Below are 8,056 nucleotides of genomic sequence, written 5' to 3'. Positions count from 1 at the left end.
AAGCTTCCCCTGCTTCACTGATACACAACTTGCATCCGAACAGACTAGAACAGTGTCTCAATCTAAAAACATTTAATATTTGCCTTTATAATGACATCAGTTTCTCCTCTATTCTGCTCCAGAATACAAGGGAGTGCTGTTTTTAGCTCTTTTGTAATCAAAGGGTCCATGAAGGTGCTTTTTCCCTATCAAAGGCATAGTTTGTCTTGAAAGTGATATGAAATCTTATCTCTACAGATTGAAAACCTTGTGATTTTTAAATGGCAGTTCCTCCTCCTGCTTGTCAAGGTTTTTGTGGGCAGCAATAGGTGGCAAGCACAGTAGATGGGTAGAAAGATAGTTAGATAAATGATATATAAGACAGTGTGATATGTGGGTATTTTCAGTGCATCCTCATTGCAATGCTTTTTAAGATATGCACAATTTAAAATGAACCTTTGCTTTTAAAATGTCACTATTCTTGGGGCGCCTGGGTGGCTCAGTCGTTAAGCGTCTGCCTTCAGCTCAGGTCATGATCCCAGTGTCCTGGGATCAAGCCCCGCACTGGGCTCCCTGCTTGGCGGGCAGCCTGCTTCTCCCTCTCCCACTCCGCCTGCTTGTGTTCCCTCTCTTGCTGTGTCTCTCTTGCTGTCAAATAAATAAATAAAATCTTAAAAAAAAAAGAAATATAAAAAAAAAGTCACTATTGTTGTTGCAGTCACAACAACCAAGCAAGTGGAGCAGGAAGCTCTCTGCATTGTGATTATTTTATTCAAACCATGGTATGAAGCTTCTTTTTGGTATAAAAGTATGTTTGTGGGTTTTTCTTTTCTTGAATAATAGCAAATCTAGAACTTTAGAATCAGTGTAAGTGTTGATTCTGATTGTCAGAATTACATAGCTGCCTGTTTTAGGACTGCAGAGGTGAAATGTCTAATCAAGTGGTTGCAGAACTACTTTGAAACAGACCATGCTCACTTCCAGTTATTAAGTGTAATAGTTTCACAGAGTTAAGATAATAATCCCTTAGCCCTCTTTACCTACTTCCTAAAGAGATATATGGTTTTTGCATCAGTCACTCTCTGTTCTTCTTAACTTTGTAGAATTTCTTTTTTTTTTTTAAGATTTTACTTATTTGACAGAGAGAGAGACAGCAAGAGAGGGAACACGAGCAGGGGGAGTGGGAGAGGGAGAAGCAGGCTCCCCGCCAAGCAGGGAACCCGATGCGGGGCTTGATCCCAGGACCCTGGGATCATGACCTGAGCCAAAGGCAGATGCTTAACAACTGAGCCACCCAGGCACCCCAACTTTGTCGAATTTCTTATTTCTAAGATATTTAGTTATCACATAAAAAGAGGGAACAGTTTGGTTCTCTAAGTAGGTATAAAGCGTCTCTCATGTGGGGTGACCAACTTGTCCCAGTTTTCCCAGGATTTTCCTGGTTTTACAACTGAAAGTCTTGTATCCCAGGAAGCCCTTTAGTCCTGGGCAACCCAGGACAGTTACCCTACAGCTGTGTTGTATTTTGGGGAAATATGAATTCATTTTAAATGAGAACAAATACTTAATTATCATTTAAGCATCTTCTTCTTTATTTAAACATAGATCTATGTGTTTAATGTTGAAAAAGAGCAGCTCCCTTCCATTACTGGGCAGGGCCGGGCAGTTTTCAGCTCTGAAAGCTTCACATTAAGCAAGAACTGGGTTCTCCTAAAGGGTTGTATTGGGCAACTGATACTTTCTAGAGGGAAATATTGGCTGAAGAAAAGTCAATGTCAGTATTTCTCCCTGGAGAAAAATACATTTTGATCTTTCCCAAAACAAGTCAAAAGTTGTGTTAGGTTCCATTTGAATATTTTCCTAGAAACTATCTCAGCAATGAATCATCTTCTTCCACTTCTTAAATCCCTCACTGCCTACTCTCCCTCAGTCCAGTTACTGCTTTCCAGGTGACATGGTCTTGGATGTCCTTGTACACATTCTCCATCTCCAAGCATCGAGGCAGCTTATTAATTTATTCAACCAACATTTATTGAAAACCTATATTCTAGGCATTGTGCCAGAAGCTGAGGATACAGAAATATAAACAAAACTGCCCCATACTTAACTCACATTTATTTATTAAGTCTTTGGGAAAGGTCTCATACATAAATAATTTCCATGTAATATGATATACTTTGAATTTGTAAAATTTGCTTTGAGAACTTAGAGAAAGGCACTCATGGAACTGCCTTAATTGGCTCTTATTTCCTTATTTCTGGCATGCAAGTTCTTTATAAACATATACACTCATGTGTGTTTCAAGCACAATGATTTTGGTTATTTAGAGCCAGGAATACAAGATTGGCCTTTTTTTTTTTTTTAAGATTTTTGTTTATTTATTTGACAGAGAGAGACAGCAAGAGAGGGAACACAAGCAGGGGAAATGGGAGAGGGAGAAGCAGGCTTCCCGCGGAGCAGGGAGCCCGATGCGGGGCTCGATCCCAGGACCCTGGGATCATGACCCGAGCCGAAGGCAGACACCTAACAACTGAGCCACCCAGGCACCCCAAGATTGGCCTGTCTTAATGCCACATTCTGAAACTCTTGGTTCATAAAGTATCATTTCCAAAACTGTGGTAATAGAGGGAATGATGTATGTGACTTATGTTTAGATATAATAAGGACAGTACCAGATTGTGCTCTTGCTTAGAAGTCAAAACTGATTTTAGTGGCAGAAATTATTTGCTGTTCCAGGTTCCCCCTCTCATTACCCAGACCTGTCCTCTGGGATTCCCCCACCTTCCCACCACCTAGAAACTAGGTTAACCCATGGCACAACTTCAAGCCTTCAGGACTTTAAACCCTGCTCCTACTCCAAGCTGCTTTTATAATTTTTACAATACCCATGATTTAGTGATATTGTGAACATCCATACCTCAAAGGCTTGATAAGATTACAGCTGAAAACAAAGAGGGTAACAGCTGCTTCATGTGGAGGGAAGCGTGTGAGCAGTAGCATAAAAGCTGGCAGCTGGAGGGCGCCTGGGTGGCTCAGTTGGTTAAGCGACTGCCTTCGGCTCAGGTCATGATCCTGGAGTCCTGGGATCGAGTCCCACATCGGGCTCCCTGCTCGGCGGGGAGTCTGCTTCTCCCTCTGACCCTCCCCCCTCTCATGTGCTCTCTCTCATTCTCTCTTTCTCAAATAAATAAATAAAATCTTTAAAAAAAAAAAAGCTGGCAGCTGGAAAGTGGGTGGTGGTTATGGTCATAGTAGGAGAATGAGAAATTGAAGGTAAGTTAAGGTTGAGTGTGCATGTCTTGAATGTTACATCTCTCTGAGAATCATTTATTAGGAAGATTAACCTGTCATTAGTACTGAAGGTGGAACAGTAAGATCCACTAGAAAGCTGTTTCCATAGCCTAGAGATGATGTATTCGAGTTCTATAAATGTAATACTGGAAAGAGAGTGATGGCAGGGTTGGAGGGAAGTGAGTCATTAGGCAATGACTAATTGTACAACAATTTTTTAGCACGTGTACTATACACCAGATACCAGGTTAAGCCCTAAATATACAAAAATGAAAAAGCCTGGATTTTACCCCCAAGGAATTTGCAGTTCCATAGGGCACATGGACAAGGAGTCAGACAGTTGCCATACACTGTGCAGGCACATTGGAAGCAGAAGAGGGAAGTTGATAAGGGGATCCACAGAGAAGGTGCTAGAACACTATCTCAGCAGGAAATAGAATCCAATCAGATTGAACAATGAAATTGTTCAAGGAACTACAATGAAGAATTTCTTAGTGAAAGGTGTGTCAAGGTAAACAGAACCCAAGATAACTGCTGAGGCAGCAGGAGACTAGTACAGTGGGAAGCTGTTGTTGTCCGTAGGCCTGAATCGGGGAGAGGAAGACTATACTGATTGGAGCCTACTAGAAGTTGGGACCAGGGCAGTGGGCCACCTGACTGGAGCTGTAGTTGAGCATTATGAGCTGAATTGTGCTCTCCAAAATTCATATGTCGATGCCCTAACCCTCAGTACCTCAGAATGTGACTATATTTAGAAATCGGGTCTTTAATAGTAGGAAGGGAAAAATGAAGGAGGGGAAATCGGAAGGGGAGACGAACCATGAGAGACTATGGACTCTGAGAAACAAACAGGGTTTTAGACGGGAGGGGCGAGGGGGGATTGGTTAGCCCCGTGATGGGTATTAAGGAGGGCACGTATTGCATGGAGCACTGGGTGTTATACACAAACAATGAATCATGGAACACTACATCAAAAACTAATGATGTAGGGGCGCCTGGGTGGCTCAGTCATTAAGCGTCTGCCTTCGGCTCAGGTCATGATCCCAGGGTCCTGGGATCGAGCCCCGCATCGGGCTCCCTGCTCCACGGGAAGTCTGCTTCTCCCTCTCCCATTCCCCCTGCTTGTATTCCCTCTCTCGCTCTGTCTCTCTCTGTTAAATAAATAAAATCTTTAAAAAAAAAAAACTAATGATGTAATATATGGTGATTAACGTAACAATAAAAAATTAAAAAAAAACTAATGATGTAATATATGGTGACTAATATAACATAATGAAATAAAATTTATTAAAAAAATAAAAAATCAAATGCCTTTTGCAATTAAAAAAAAAGAAATTGGGTCTTTACAGAGCTAATTAAGGTAAAATAAGGTCATTGGGGTGGCCCTAATCTGAGTGCTGTCCTTATAAGAAGAGAAGACTAGGACACACACAGAAGACCTTGTAAGGACACAGGAGAAAGTGGCCATCTACAAGCCAAGTAGAGAGACCTCACAAAGGACCAACCCTGCTGACACCTTGGTCTTGGACATTTAGCCTCCAGTAGTATAAAAGAGAGACAACCTCACTGAAAGATGACTCTCAATCCTCCTAAAAGTCCCTTCTGAAAACTGTGTGGTTACACTGTTGGTCAAATAATGTCCCTAATATATATTGTACAATAATAAAGATAAGGTACTATGCATTTTCTTTATTACAATAGAAAAACCTATGTACTTGTAAGGCCAATTAGAAAAGATTTCAATGCACACATTTAAAATTATATTTCATTATATATTAATTGAGACTTCAATTAAGATATAAGAAAGTATAAAGATGAAGTTCTAAGTATATAGAAAATAAGGAGTATTGTTCCCACTCAAATAGGCAAAAGCTAGATAAACTATATATTTATAATTTTCTTGAACCCATTAGAGACCTGAGGTCTTAGGTTAACTAAATACATCCAAATTCAAAGAAAGGCAGGCTGTCTCAAGGATAAACAGGATACAAGCACTTGCCCAACCAATGGTAGAACATGGCAGGAAAAGATGTCAGATACCACAGAAGTAAGTAGGAGGCAAATGTTTTTTGACAGATGCTAGAAAGCAGGTATGAGCTAGTGTGAGAGGCACCTAAATCATATGAGAATTTGTACCCACCCACAGGCTCTTTCCCACAGACTTTCACCAGATTCTCACTGGTGAGATTAGAAGCTAGGACAGGCAGGAGATTGGAGAGAGCCTCCTATGGTGGTGCAGACAGAGAGGAGGGGAGTGATGCCACTGGGGAAAATCATGAGTCCCACCCAAACCCTTCTCCCCTATAGAACTAAAGCTTTGACTTGAAAACCCAGAAAATAAAACTGTTATCCTTGAAGAATTTAAATTCTAGTCAAGGGAGTAACACATAGTAACCTAAAATAGTTTCAAAATATTTATATAATTTTTATCCACATTCACATTCTGTGAAGCCAGTATTGCCTTGGCATCACAATCAGACAAAGACAACACAAGAAAAGAAAACCACAGGCCAATTTTATCAGGAATATAGTTGTGAAAATCCTGAACAAAATGTTAGCAAATAAAATCCACTGATATATAAAAATATAATAGATTATGACCAAGTGAGATTTATTCCATGAATGCAATGTTGGTTCAATATTGGAAAATCAAACAAAGTAATTCACCATATCAATATACAAAAGAAAAAAATAACCATTTGGATAGATCCAGGAAAAAAAAAAAAAACATTTGACACAACCCAACATCCATTCCTGATAAAATGCTCAGCAAACTAGAAATACAAAGGAACTTTCTCAACCTGAGAAAGGGTATATATATATATACCCTTATATACTTAGTATATTCAGATGAACTGAATTTACTAAGATGTTACTATTTATGTGTATATATATACTTATATATAAATAATATAAATATATAATATAAATATAAATATAATATAAATATATTAATAAATTAATAAAATAATATAAATATAATATAATATAAATAATCCTGCTGCTAACATCATACTTAATGGTGAAAAACTAAATGCTATGCCTCTAAGATCAGGAACAAGGCCAGTATGTCCACTCTCACCACTCCTATTCAGCATGATACTAGAGATCTTAGTCAATGCACCAAGGAAGGGCAGGAGGAGAAAGAATAGACATTGAAAAAGAAGAAATACAACTGTCTCTGTTTGTAGATGACATGATTACCTACATAGAGAATCTTAATATACAAAAAATCGCTAGAACTAATAAGTGAATTTAACAAATGCAGTTTACAAGCTCAATATGAAAATATCCTTTTTTATAAAATAGCAATGAAATAATGGATATCTAAATTTTTTTTTTTTACAGTTCATAAAATAATGTAAGGCACTGTTGTCCAAATTTAAGTGAGGGGTAACGGCCCACACAATGCCACCTTGTTCTCCTATGTCGCAAACAGGCCATCTGCCCCACCACAGGCAGAAGGTACAGTTCCCACTCAGGAAGAGGTTTTACATGACAGTTCCTCAGCGGTGATATTATCTCCCAAAGCATGGACTAATACTTTTCCTTAAAACAAAAAAATAACTATCTTAATAAGTGAAGAACTAACAAACATTCCTATTTTATTTTTAATTCAGAGAATATATGGGTTTAATTTTACAAGGCTATATTATTGAATTACTGAAGATTCTTTTAGTTCTAGAGGAGATGAACTGAATTTACTAAGATGTTACCATATATGTATCAGTTTTCTATTCAAGCTTTAACAAATTACCACAAACTTGGTGGCTTAAAGCTATACACATTTATTAGCTTACAGTTCGGTAAGTTAGAGGTCTGACACGGGTTTCACTGGGAAAATCAAGGTGTTGGCAGGCTGAATTCCTTTCTGGAGATTGTAAGGAAAAATCTGTTACCCTCTCATTGGTTTGCTGGCAAAATTCAGTTTCTGCAGTTGGAGGACCTGTCCATGTTTTCTTGCTGGCCGTAGGCTGAGGGCCATTTATAGCTTCTAGAAGTCACTGAGTTCTTCCCTCCACCTTCAAAGCATTGGCAGCTTGAATCCTTTTCACATTTCATCTTTTCTTACTCACTCTTCTTTAATTGTCTTCCACTTTTAAGGACTCACATTTTAGATTGAGCAAGGGTAATTTTTTTTCCCAAGGTCCTTAACCTTAATTACATTTGCAAAGTCATTTTTTTTGCCATGTAAAGCAACATATTTACAAGTACCTGGGATTAGAATGTGGGCATCTTTGAGGGACTACTATTCTGGCTATCATAAAGCATTAGTGAAGAATGTTTGTAGAAACAAATTAAATATCTGACTATAGTAACTTATAAAGAAATAGGGATTTATTTTTTTTCTGTGGTAAAATGAGGTCTGGAGACAGTGAGATCAGAACTGGGTGGTCCATCATGATCTTGTCTCTTTCATCTTTCTACTCTACCATCTTTAATGTGTTGGCTTGCTGCTGCTGCAGTTCCAAGCACTATGTCTGTATTGAAGGCCAGAAGGAAGAGGGAGAGTTATTCCAGAATCCCTCCTCCAAACTTCTCTTACATATCCATGCTTAGAACTGGGCTGTATGGCCACTTTTTTTTTTCTTTTGCAAGAAAGGGTGAAAAATAAAACCAGTCAGAATGGCTAAAATTAACAAGACAGATGTTGGCGGGGATGCGGAGAAAGGGGAACCCTCCTACACTGTTGGTGGGAATGCAAGCTGGTGCAGCCACTCTGGAAAACAGTATGGAGGTTCCTCAAAAAGTTGAAAATAGAGCTACCATATGATCCAGCAATTGC

Source organism: Leptonychotes weddellii, chromosome 8, assembly GCF_054177405.1.
Source record: "Leptonychotes weddellii isolate Sample4059 chromosome 8, ASM5417740v2, whole genome shotgun sequence".
NCBI lineage: Eukaryota > Metazoa > Chordata > Mammalia > Carnivora > Phocidae > Leptonychotes > Leptonychotes weddellii.
The sequence above is the reverse complement of the archived record's forward strand: the minus strand, read 5'-3'. Positions refer to the sequence as shown.